This window comes from Pan troglodytes, chromosome 5 (assembly GCF_028858775.2).
Source record: "Pan troglodytes isolate AG18354 chromosome 5, NHGRI_mPanTro3-v2.0_pri, whole genome shotgun sequence".
NCBI lineage: Eukaryota > Metazoa > Chordata > Mammalia > Primates > Hominidae > Pan > Pan troglodytes.
In genome coordinates, this window is record NC_072403.2 from 116,953,137 (window position 1) to 116,966,281 (window position 13,145).

At 37.6% G+C, this 13,145-nt stretch overlaps 1 protein-coding gene and 1 non-coding gene across 5 annotated transcripts in view; one reads left to right on the forward strand and one right to left on the reverse strand.

The window, feature by feature from the left end:
- Positions 1-13,145, forward strand: part of LIN28B (lin-28 homolog B) — a 142,327-nt gene that overhangs the window by 101,091 nt on the left and 28,091 nt on the right. The window lies entirely within an intron of this gene.
- Positions 3,760-3,866, reverse strand: LOC112209599 (U6 spliceosomal RNA). The gene has a single exon (XR_002944433.1). It is a non-coding gene; the product is annotated as a U6 spliceosomal RNA (small nuclear RNA).

A 13,145-nucleotide genomic window follows, 5' to 3' on the forward strand; every position in this document is an offset into this window, starting at 1 on the left:
TTGTGTTTTTTTTCTTCTTTCTTCCAACAAACCTCTGGGTAATTTTGATATATTGTAAGTTTGAGATCCCTTGGCTTGGCATGGGAGGGTGATGTGGGAAGAAATCTGTTGAATCACGTAGTTTATAATTCCAGGAATTAAAATAGTTCAGATACATCTGGATTTGAGTGCTCAATCCTAGTGCCAAGAGGGATAGAATTCCCAGCAATTCTCACAAAAGTTCAGAATTAATTTTCTTGATCTAGCCTAGAATGTGATAATCTGATTCGCTAGACATGAATCATTTGCCCACTCTGTGCTGGGGAGTCAGGTGAACTCCCCCCCCCCCCATCTAAACCACAAGAATTAAAAGTAGGGGAAAGAGGATTCTCCAGAAGAAAAAGTGCCATTATGAGTAGAGACACTGAATTGGGGGAAGGGGGTAGGCAAAAATAACTGATACACATAAAATAGCACTGGATTACAGAGTAGCCAGTCTGTAAACTGTTACTGTTTTTCAAGAAGACAATGAGCTTGTACTATAATCTAAGTTGATATACCACTTCCTTCATTGGAAGGCCTTGTTACAAAAACAGTGTGACCTGTACTAAATATTCCTTTCTTCGTGTGTTTAGAAATTTCCTCTGTTATTTGTTTATATGTTTCTTTACTTTTTTCCTTCTCTCCTGGAAATCTGGTTACATAGCTATTAGTGCTCCTAAAGTTTCATGTCTTTTCTCAGCATTTTCATCTGTCGTCTTGCTTTCTTTTGTAAGATCATTATTTTGAACATTAATTGAGGTCTTCTAGAACATCGACTGACTTCTCAGATGTGACTGTCTTCTTTCACTGTTTTTTTTTTTTTCTATTTAGTTTCAAAATTTGAGATCATGTTTTTAGTTCCAGAGAGCTTTCTTTTCTGTCCTAAACTGGTTTATGTTAAAAATTATCTTCAGATGTCAGTGGGAGCCAGGTTTTCTAAAAGTGCAGCTCTCTCTCTCAGGTTACTTTGTCCCTATGAAATACTGGAGTTTTTCTCCCCTCTCATTGTGGTTTTTCTTCCTTTAACATGAGTACAGAGGTGGCTTTTAGCCTCTCTTAAACAGAGACAAACCTCTGATTTATGGAAGTGATTTGTGATTTCTGCTCTTGTGAGCTGACAGTAAGCAAACTATCAAAGCCCAACCCCTCTGCTATGGGAGATGGGGGTTGAAGGATGGAAGACCAAGGAAAGAACCTCTGAACTGTCCTTTGCTCACTGGAAGAATATATTCCATTTGCCAAAGGAACAAAAAAGTGAAAATACCTAGGAATAAAGCTTAATGAGAGATATACAGAGTCTAAATGAAGAAAACTGAAACTGGCCAGACGTTATGGCTCATGCCTATAATCCCAGCACTTTGGGAGGCTGAGGCAGGTGGATCACTTGAGATCAGGAGTTCGAGACCAGCCTGGCCAGCATGGTGAAACCCCATCTAAAAACACTAAAATTAGCCGGGCATAGTGGTGCACGCCTGTAGTCCCAGCTGCTCAAGAGCAACAGAGTGAGACTCTGTCTCAAAAAAAAAAAAAAAAAGAAAAGAAAACTAAAACTATACAAAGTTAGTATAAAAGAAAACACATGAGTAAAACTAAGCTCAGTATGAAGCCTACCCTGGGATATGTTTGTTTGTGTATGTGTGTGTATCCTATTCAAAATGAAATCTTTTCCTCCTTTTATTTTTATAAACTTAATAAGATTGATAATTTTTAACCAGTTACTTAAAAAACTTCTTTTGTTGATTTTTTTGTTTTTGTTTTTGTTTTTTTTTAGAGGCAGGGTCTCACTCTCACCCAAGCTGGAGTGCAGTGGCAGGATCTCAGCTTACTGCAGCCTCTCTTCCTGGGTTCAAGCAATTGTCCTGCCTGAGCCACTTATGTAGCTAGGATTACAGGTGTGCACCACCATGCCCTGCTAATTTTGTATTTTTAGTAGAGATGGGGTTTCACTAGCCTAGGCTAGTCGGGTTTCACTAGCCTAGGCTAGTCTCAAACTCCTGAGCTCAAGCGATCTGCCTCCTCAGCCTCCCAAAGTGCTGGGATTACAGGCATGAGCCACTGGACCTGGCTCTTTGTTGATTTTTAATAGTTTTTCAATATATTCATGGTTTTCAAGGTATGAAATATTTTTACCCACAAATAATAATAACTATATCCTCTATGATAATTTGTGGTATATCCATTTTATTGTTCTTCCATTTTGTTTCTGCCTTTGTGTTTTACCTATTCAGTGATCAAATAATTATCTATATTTTTCCTGGTTTCCTTCTATTAACTTTTAAATCCATCAAAAATTTTATTTGTTACATTATATAAAGATTAAGAAGCTCTGTTCTGAATTTCCCCTTACTCAGCATCTCTTGTTGAACTCTGTTGATTTGTGAAAGTTCTTCTGTTATTTAATGATTTCTTCCATACGTTACTTCTAATATGTATGTTTCAGGGCTCTATGCTTTTACAGCTTGTCCTACTCTTTCTTCCGCTAGTTGTTTTAATTTCTATATTTTTGTAATACCTTTTAATTCCTCAAAGGTAAATCTCCCTTTATTACTGTTCTGAGATATTATTATAGCTATTTTCATTTATTTTTAAAGATGAACTTAAAAATCACTTTCTTCCCATCATTATCAACTTTCATTGGTATTTTTATAGGAATTCAAATTATTTTATTCACAAAATATTTGTGGTACAGGAATCCCAGTTTTACAGTTTGTAAATCCAAAGTATAGTACTGTGAATAGAAATTTCAATTCCCACAATGAAGATATAAATCTAATTATAGCCGATAAACTACTTCATATGGCTTGATCTAATTTTTTTCATGCTCTAAAAATTGAGTTAATACAGTCATTGGAAATTACTGTTTTAGTTTAAAAAATATTTTCATTTCAATAGTTTTAGGGGTACAAGTGGCTTTTGGTTACATGGATGAATTGTAAAGTAGTGAAGCCTGGCTTTTAGTGTACCTCTTGCCCGACTAGTGCACGTTCTACCCAATGGAAATGATCTTAATGGTAACATTTTAAAGTTGTATTTCTAGTCATTGGAATTTTTGGATCAAGTACAATGGCTTGCACATGTAATCTCAGCTACTTGGCAAGCTGAGATGGGAGGATCACTTCAGCCCAGGAGTTCGAGACCAGCTCAGGCAATATAGTGTGACCCTATCTCTTAAAAAAAAATTGCATATAACATTTATAGCTACAAGTATATGTGCTGTGAATAGTCTAATGTTAAACTGTTAGGAGCAGTAATAGAAGAAGCAGGTAAATAATCACATCATAGATTGAGAAAAGTTTCAGAAATACCTGAAGGCACTATTTTTTATTCTATGTATATCTTATATAGGTAAGCCTGTTTAAATCCTGAGTATTCCTAAATCCACTCACTTATATTTAATAATAATAACTATTATTATTTAATATGGAATACTTCATAAATTTGTATGTCATTCTGTTTTTTTTTTTTTTTTTTTTTTTTTTTGAGATGGAGTCTCACTCTTGTCACCCAGACTGGAGTGCAGGGTCAAGATATTGGCTTACTGCAACCTCTGCCTCCCGGGTTCAAGCAATTCTCCTGCCTCAGCCTCCCAAGTAGCTGGGATAAAGACATGCGCCACCATGCCCAGCTAATTTTTGTATTTTTAGTAAAGACGGGGTTTCACCATGTTGACCAGGCTGGTGTCGAACTCCTGACCTCAAGTGATCCACCCACCTCAGTCTCCCAAACTGCTGGGATAATAGGTGTAAGCCACCATACTTGGCCCTGTATGTCATTCTTGTATAGGGGCCATACTAATCTTCTCTGTATTGTTCCAATTTTAGTATATGTGCTGGCAAAGCAAGCACCCACTCACTTCACATTAAAAGAGTTAATCATATCTGTACACACTTAGACAATGCTAAACCAATTACTCATTTTTTGCCTTAGGAAGGAAGTCTGGTTGTGCTGTAGTGCATGGTTAGGCTGCTTTTCAAAGTCCAGTTGGTAGGATGCTGAGCAAAACCTTGCCAGAACTCAGAACTGTGAACTTTACCATGACTCTCCAAGTGATCAGTATGTAATGTGCTATCTAATAACACCTTTTTGAAAATCTGAAACCCATCTTCTTTCATCTCTGTATGGTTTTCTATTTTTTCATATGATATTTTTATAGTTAGTAATTGTAACTAATACTAAATGGTTTTACAATTTTTTAATTTCTTTTTTTATTATTATACTTTAAGTTCTAGGGTACATGTGCACAACGTGCAGGTTTGTTACATATGTATACATGCGCCATGTTGGTGTGCTGCATCCATTAACTCGACATTTACATTAGGTATATCTCCTAATGCTATCCCTCCCCCCTCCCTCCACCCCATGACAGGCCCCAGTGTGTGATGTTCCCCTTCTTGTGTCCAAGTGTTCTCATTGTTCAATTCCCACCTATGAGTGAGAACATGCAGCGTTTGGTTTTTTGTCCTTGCGATAGTTTGCTGAGAATGATGGTTTCCAGCTTCATCCATGTCCCTACAAAGGACATGAACTCATCCTTTTTTATAGCTGCATAGTATTTCATGGTGTATATGTGCCACATTTTCTTAATCCAGTCTATCATTGATGGACATTCGGGTTGGTTCCAAGTCTTTGCTATTGTGAATAGTGCCACGGTAAACATACATATGCATGTGTCTTTATAGCAGCATGATTTATAATCCTTTGGGTATATACCCAGTAATGGGATCGCTGGGTCAAATGGTATTTCTAGTTCTAGATCCCTGAGGAATCGCCACACTGACTTCCACAATGGTTGAACTAGTTTACAGTCCCACCAACAGTGTAAAAGTGTTCCTATTTCTCCACATCCTCTCCAGCACCTGTGGTTTCCTGACTTTTTAATGATCACCATTCTGACTGGTGTGAGATGGTATCTCATTGTGGTTTTGATTTGCATTTCTCTGATGGCCAGTGATGATGAGCGTTTTTTCATGTGTCTTTTGGCTGCATAAATGTCTTCTTTTGAGAAGTGTCTGTTGATCTCCTTCACCCACTTGTTGGTGGGGTTGTTTGTTTTTTTCTTGTAAATTTGTTTGAGTTCTTTGTAGATTCTGGATATTAGCCCTTTGTCAGACGAGTAGATTGCAAACATTTTCTCCCATTCCGTAGGTTGCCTGTTCACTCTGATGGTAGTTTGTTTTGCTGTGCAGAAGCTCTTTAGTTTAATTAGATCCCATTTGTCAATGTTGGCTTTTGTTGCCATTGCATTTGGTGTTTTAGACATGAAGTCCTTGCCCATGCCTATGTCCTGAATGGTATTGCCTAGGTTTTCTTCTAGGGTTTTTATGGTTTTAGGTCTAACATTTAAGTCTTTAATTCATCTTGAATTAATTTTTGTATAAGGTGTAAGGAAGGGATCCAGTTTCAGCTTTCTGCATATGGCTAGCCAGTTTTCCCAGCACCATTTATTAAATAGGGAATCCTTTCCCCATTTCTTGTTTTTGTCAGGTTTGTCAAAGATCAGATGGTTGTAGATGTGTGGTATTATTTCTGAGTGCTCTGTTCTGTTCCATTGGTCTATATCTCTGTTTTGGTACCAGTAGCATGCTGTTTTGATTACTATAGCCTTGTAGTATAGTTTGAAGTCAGGCAGCATGATGCCTCCAGCTTTGTTCTTTTGGCTTAGGATTGTCTTGGCAATGAGGGCCCTTTTTTGGTTCCATATGAACTTTAAAGTAGTTTTTTCCAATTCTGTGAAGAAAGTCATTGGTAGCTTGATGGGGATGGCATTGAATCTATAAATTACCTTGGGCAGTATGGCCATTTTCACGATATTGATTCTTCCTATCCATGAGCATGGAATGTTCTTCCATTTGTTTGTGTCCTCTTTTATTTCGCTGAGCAGTGGTTTGTAGTTCTCCTTGAAGAGGTCCTTCACATCCCTTGTTAGTTGTATTCCTAGGTATTTTATTCTCTTTGAAGCAATTGTGAATGGGAGTTCACTCATGATTTGGCTCTCTGTTTGTCTGTTATTGGTGTATAAGAATGCTTGTGATTTTTGCCCATTGATTTTGTATCCTGAGACTTTGCCAAAGTTGCTTATCGGCTTAAGGAGATTTTGGGCTGAGACGATGGGGTTTTCTAAATATACAATCATGTCATCTGCAAACAGGGACAATTTGACTTCCTCTTTTCCTAATTGAATACCCTTTATTTCTTTCTCCTGCCTGATTGCCTTGGCCAGAACTTCCAACACTGTGTTGAATAAGAGTGGTGAGAGAGGGCATCCCTGTCTTGTGCCAGTTTTCAAAGGGAATGCTTCCAGTTTTTGCCCATGCAGTATGATATTGGCTGTGGGTTTGTCATAAATAGCTCTTATTATTTTGAGATACATCCCATCAATACCTAATTTATTGATAGTTTTTAGCATGAAGGGCTGTTGAATTTCGTCAAAGGCCTTTTCTGCATCTATTGAGATAATCATGTGGTTTTTGTCTTTGGTTCTGTTTATATGCTGGATTACGTTTATTGATTTGCATATGTTGAACCAGCCTTGCATCCCAGGGATGAAGCCCATTTGATCATGGTGAATAAGGTTTTTGATGTGCTGTTGGATTTGGTTTGCCAGTATTTTATTGAGGATTTTTGCATCGATGTTCATCAGGCATATTGGTCTAAAATTCTCTTTTTGTTGTGTCTCTGTCAGGCTTTGGTATCAGGATGATGCCGGCCTCATAAAATGAGTTAGGGAGGATTCCCTCTTTTTCTATTGATTGGAATAGTTTCAGAAGGAATGGTACCAGCTCCTCCTTGTACCTCTGGTAGAATTCAGCTGTGAATCCATCTGCTCCTGGACTTTTTTTGGTTGGTGGGCTATTAATTATTGCCTCAATCTCAGATCCTGTTATCGGTCTATTCAGGGATTCAACTTCTTGCTGGTTTAGTCTTGGGAAGGTGTATGTGTCGAGGAATTTATCCATTTCTTCTAGATTTTCTAGTTTATTTGCAAAGAGGTGTTTATAGTCTTCTCTGATGGTAGTTTGTATTTCTGTGAGATCGGTGGTGATATCCCCTGTATCATTTTTTATTGCGTCTATTTGATTCTTCTCTCTTTTCTTCTTTATTAGTCTTGCTTGCAGTCTATCAATTTTGTTGGTCTTTTCAAAAAACAAGCTCCTGGATTCATTGATGTTTTGAAGGGTTTTTTGTGTCTCTATTTCCTTCAGTTCTGCTCTGATCTTAGTTATTTCTTGCCTTCTGCTAGCTTTTGAATCTGTTTGCTCTTGCTTCTCTAGTTCTTTTGTGATGTTAGAGTGTCAATTTTAGATCTTTCCTGCTTTCTCTTGTGGGCATTTAGTGCTATAAATTTCCCTCTACACACTGCTTTAAATATGTCCCAGAGATTCTGGTTTGTCGTGTCTTTGTTCTCATTGGTTTCAAAGAACATCTTTATTTCTGCCTTCATTTCGTTATGTACCCAGTAGTCGTTCAGGAGCAGGTTATTCAGTTTCCATGTAGTTGAGCGGTTTTGAATGAGTTTGTTAATCCTGAGTTCTAGTTGGATTGCACTGTGGTCTGAGAGATAGTTTGTTATAATTTCTGTTCTTTTACATTTGCTGAGGAGTGCTTTACTTCCAAGTGTGTGGTCAATTTTGGAATAAGCGTGATGTGGTGCTGAGAAGAATGTATATTCTGTTGATTTGGGGTGGAGAGTTCTGTAGATGTCTATTAGGTCCGCTTGGTCCAGAGCTGAGTTCAATTCCTGGATATCCTTGTTAACTTTCTGTCTCGTTGATCTGTCTAATGTTGACAGTGGGGTGTTAAAGTCTCCCATTATTATTGTGTGGGAGTCTAGGTCTCTTTGTAGGTCTCTAAGGACTTGCTTTATGAATCTGGGTGCTCCTGTATTGGGTGCGTATATATTTAGGATAGTTAGCTCTTCTTGTTGAATTGATCCCTTTACCATTATGTAATGGCCTTCTTTGTCTCTTTTGATCTTTGTTGGTTTAAAGTCTGTTTTATCAGAGACAGGATTGCAACCCCTGCCTTTTTGTGTTTTCCATTTGGTTGGTAGATCTTCCTCCTTCCCTTTATTTTGAGCCTATGTGTGTCTCTGCACGTGGGATGAGTTTCCTGAATACAGCACACTGATGGGTCTTGACTTTTTATCCAATTTGCCAGTCTGTGTCTTTTAATTGGAGCATTTAGCCCATTTACATTTAAGGTTAATATCGTTATGTGTGAATTTGATCCTGTCATTATGATGTTAGCTGGTTATTTTGCTCGTTAGTTGATGCAGTTTCTTCCTAGCATGAATGGTCTTTACAATTTGGCATGTTTTTCAGTGGCTGGTACTGGTTGTTCCTTTCCATGTTTAGTGCTTCCTTCAGGAGCTCTTTCAGGGCAGGCCTGGTGGTGACAAAATCTCTCAGCATTTGCTTGTCTGTAAAGTATTTTATTTCTCCTTCACTTATGAAGCTTAGTTTGGCTGGATATGAAATTCTGGGTTGAAATTTCTTTTCTTTAAGAATGTTGAACATTGGCCCCCACTCTCTTCTGGCTTGTAGAGTTTCTGCCGATAGATCTGCTGTTAGTCTGATGGGCTTCCCTTTGTTATTTTATAATGTTTTACATCACTGTATATTTTTGTATTATCAGGACAATGGCCTCATAAATTTTCTTAAAATTTTTTTTTCTTTTAGACAGAGATCACCAAAATCTCTGAGAAATGTTGATTTTGGTACTTGGTTTTATTAGGAAGTTCAAGACAAGATATAAAATATGTAAGACTGTGTTTTACAAATGATGCTTTAAAACATATATAGGGCTAGGAGTGGTGGCTCATGGCTGTAATCCCAGCACTTTGGGAAGCTAAGGTGGGAGGATCGCTTGAGACCAGGAGTTTGAGACCAGCCTAGACAATGAAGCAAGACCTTAGATTAAAAAACAAAAGAAAGAAAAGAAATGGTATATAGGATTCATGTAGACTAATAAGTAAATATGTCTAAAAGAAAAAAATGTAGTTAATAATGAGTAAAAGAAAAAGCTGTGGGCTGGGCACAGTGGCTCATGCCTGTAATCCCAGCACTTTGGGAGGCCGCGTCGGGTGGATCATGAGGTCAGGAGATTGAGACCAGCCTGGCCAACATGGTGAAACCCTATCTCTACTAAAAATACAAAAATTAGCCAGGCGTGGTGGCGTGCACCTGTAATCCCAGCTACTCAGGAGGATGAGGCAGGAGAGTCACTTGAACCTGGGAGGTGGAGGTTGCAGTGAGCTGAGATCGCGCCATTGCACTCCAGCCTGGGCGACAGAGCGAGACTCCGTCTGAAAAAAAAAAAAGAAAGAAAAAGAAAGAGCCACGACAACTGGTTGTAATTGAATTGCTGAGGAATGTTGTATACTACATTCTTTCCTTCTCCAGGGATTTTTTTTTTTTTAAGTTTCAAATAAATCTGCAATAGAAAGACCTATACTCTGAGTTCTTTTAAGTGTAATCTCCATGAGAACAAGGATCTGATCTGCCTTATTTACTATTGTGTCATGGGTACAAAGTAACTACTTAGTAAATATTTATTGAAGTAGTTGTAATCCTGTGCAGTTATCTTTCCCTCTATCTCAGTTTCTCATCTGTAAATTCTTTCATTTTACCAATTTTTGTTGAGTACCTGCCATGGACCAGGTACTGTTCTAGGCACTGAACATGGAGCAGAGAATGGAACATACCAGGGTCTTGACTTCCTGGAGCACAGATTTTAGAATGTGAGGCAAATAAGCAAAAACAGACTTATTAATAAATGTATATAATGTGACGTCAGGTAGTGATAAATGCTGTGAAGAAAATTATAGCAGTGTAAGGGGACAGAGTAATAGTTGGACTGTTTTAGATTAAGTAATCAGGAAATGCCTGAAGAGATGACATCTGAGCAGAGACATGAATGACGTAAGGGAACAAGCCTTGTAAAGATCTGGGGGAAGTGATTTTTATTCAAAAGGAAAACCTGTGCAAAGATTCCAAGGCATTAATGAATTGAGCATGTTTGAGGAGTGGCAGGCCAGCAAGTATGACTGAGTGAATTGATTGATGAGAAGAGAGGTCCAAGATTAGGGCTGAGAAATTGGCAGGGTCATGTAGACCATGGTTTATGAAGTTTGATTTTATTCTTGGTGAGATGGTGTCTTAGTCTATTTTGTGCTACTATGAAAGAATACCACCGATTAGGTAATTTATGATGAAAAAAATTTTTATTGGCCCACAGTTTTGTAGGCTGGGAAGTCCAAGATCAAGGGGCAGGCATCTGGCAAGTGCCCTCTTGATGTGTCATGGTGGGAGAGCAAAGGGAGGAAAGGATACCAAACTTGTCCTTTTACAAGGAACCCATTCCTGTAATAATGAGCCCATTTCCAGGATAATAACATTAATCCATTCATAAGGACAGTGCCCCCATGACCCAAATACTTCCTATTAGGCCCTGCTTTCCAATACTGCTTCATTGAAGATCAATTTTCTTATGTTTTGTTTCTTTAAGGAATGAGTCCTTTTTATGTAAGCTGTGGAATGCTTTGGCATAAAATTGTTTATTATATTCCTTTATGTCCTCTTAATGACTACAAGATACATACCAATATTCCCTTTTTTCATTGCTGATAATGGGTATTGATTTCTTCTCTCTTGTTTCTTGATCATTCTAACTAGGAGTTTATTCATTTTTTAAAAATCCTTTCTAGCCAATTTTTGGCTTTGTTAATTTTTTTATATTGTTTTCTATTTCATTGGTTTCTGCTCTTAATTACTTAATTTACTTTATTTACTTTTGGTTTATTTTTCTCTTTTTGTGGCTTCTTTAGGTAAAAACTTAGACCATTGATTTTTAAACCTTCTTTTCTAACATAAACAGATAAAGTTTTAAATTTTCCTCTAAACACTGCTTTAGCTGCATTTCACAAATCTTAATTTATTTTTTCATTTTTATTTTCCTTGTGATTTCTTCTTTGATCTAAGTGTTATTTAAAAATATATTGTATTATTAATATTTTGGAATTTCTATATGTCTTATTTATTTCTAACTTAATTCTGTTGTGGTCAGAAAACATATTCTGTAAGATTTCCACTTTGTGAAATTTATTGACTTTTTTTGTCCCAAGATAGGTTCTATCCTAGACAGTGGCTCATGTGCACCTGAAAAGAATGAATATTCAGAAGATGTTGAGTGCATGGTTCTATAGTGTTAATTAGATAATGGTGGTCGATAGTGTAGCCCAAATCTATGTCTTATGGGGTGTGTGTGTGTGTGTGCGCGTGTGTGTGTGCACGTGCTCATAAACTTACTTGTTACTGGAAAGGAATGTTAAATTTCAACTGATTGTGGATTTCTCTATTTCTTCTTTGAGTGCTAACATTGTTTGCTTCATGTGCTTTGAAACCACATTAACAGCAGATTCGTTGCTTTCATATTGGGCATATTATGTCTTCCTGATGAATTGACCCTTTATGTTTATGAAATGTCCCACCTCCCTTGTAATATCTATTACTTTGAAGTATCCTTTGTCTGACAGTGATATAGCCACACCAACTTTTTTATGGTTGTTTGTATGGTGTGTGTGTGGGTGCATGTGTGTGTGTGTGTGTGTGTGTGTGTGTGTGTGTATTTTGAGATGGTGTTTCACTCTTGTAGCCCAGGCTGGAGTGCAATGGCACAATCTCAGCTCACTGCAACCTCAGCCTCCCGGGTTCAAGTAATTCTCCTGCCTCAGCCTGCCATATTCAGGATTACAGGCTGGGATTACAGGCACCTGCCACCACGCCCAGCTAATTTCTGTATTTTTAGTAGAGACAGGGTTTCACCGTGTTGGCCACACTGGTCTCAAACACCTGATCTCAGGTGATCCACCTGCCTCGGCCTCCCAAAGTACTGGGATTACAGGCGTGAGACACTGCACCCAGCCTACTGTTTGTTTGTTTCCTTTTAATTTCAACATATCTGTGACTTATATTTAAAATATGTCTCCTGCAGTCAAGATGTAATTAGTGTGTGTTTTTTAAAATCAAACCTGATGATCTCGCCTTTTAATTGGGATTTGAGACCATTTGTACTTAATGTAATTATTGATATGGTTAGATGCAGGTCTGCCATTTTGCTCTCAGTTTTCTGTTTTTCTCATTTGGTTTTGTTTGTATTTGTTTTCTGCCATCTTTTTGGTTAATACTGTTTCATTTGCTATAAAATGTAACAATGCTACCAAAATTTAATTCCATTCACCACCACCCTGGTGTCATTCTCTGTGCTATTATGTCATACATTTTTTATTTTGACGTAATTTATAAGTCCCACAATTCAGTGTTATTACTTTTGCTTTAAATAGTGTTTCCTGTACACATCTCTCATTTCTAGTTTTATTTATTACTTTCTGTAGATCTATCTTTATCCCCATTTCACCTTGCTCTTATGGACAAAATGTCTTGGAGACATTAGGGGATAATGAAAATAAAGGTGAAATTATAGTTACCGGAATGGGACTGACTAATTCTGTGGAGGGAGTGGGAGAGTGACAACCTGAAACCTGGAAAGCAATCAACTTAGTCCTAGGAACTCTGAGGAATGGAGGGACATTCATCACCTTTTGTCCTGTCCCCGTGCCCCAGGGGACTTCTTGCCACTTTGGGGTGCCCCCCATGGGGGAAACACACACCCGGGGTGCAAGCCAGTGAGTTTCCATGTGGTTACATTTTTCTTGAACCTGAACAACTTTTTTTTTTTTTTTTAGCATTGCTTCTTGCTGCTGGCCAAAAATTCACTCAGATATCTTTATTTTGACCTAATTTTTAAAAGGTATTTTTAATAGATTTAGAATTCTCAATTGAAAGGGTTTTTTTTAAAACTACTTGTCAACTGGTCTTCATTATTTCTGAGAGGATGTTATATATAATTCATTTATTTGTTCCATAGTGTAAAATGTATCTTTTTTCTTATTCCTTTATTTGGGCTTTAAGTAGCTGAATTATGATGCACCAAAGTGTGGGATTTTGGGGGATTTATTTGTATTTATTGTGTTTCGGGTTCTCTGAGCTTTTTGGATTTGTTGATCCACAATGTTTTCCATAAAACTGGGGAAATTTTTGGCCATCATTTCTTCGTGTGTTTTTTAT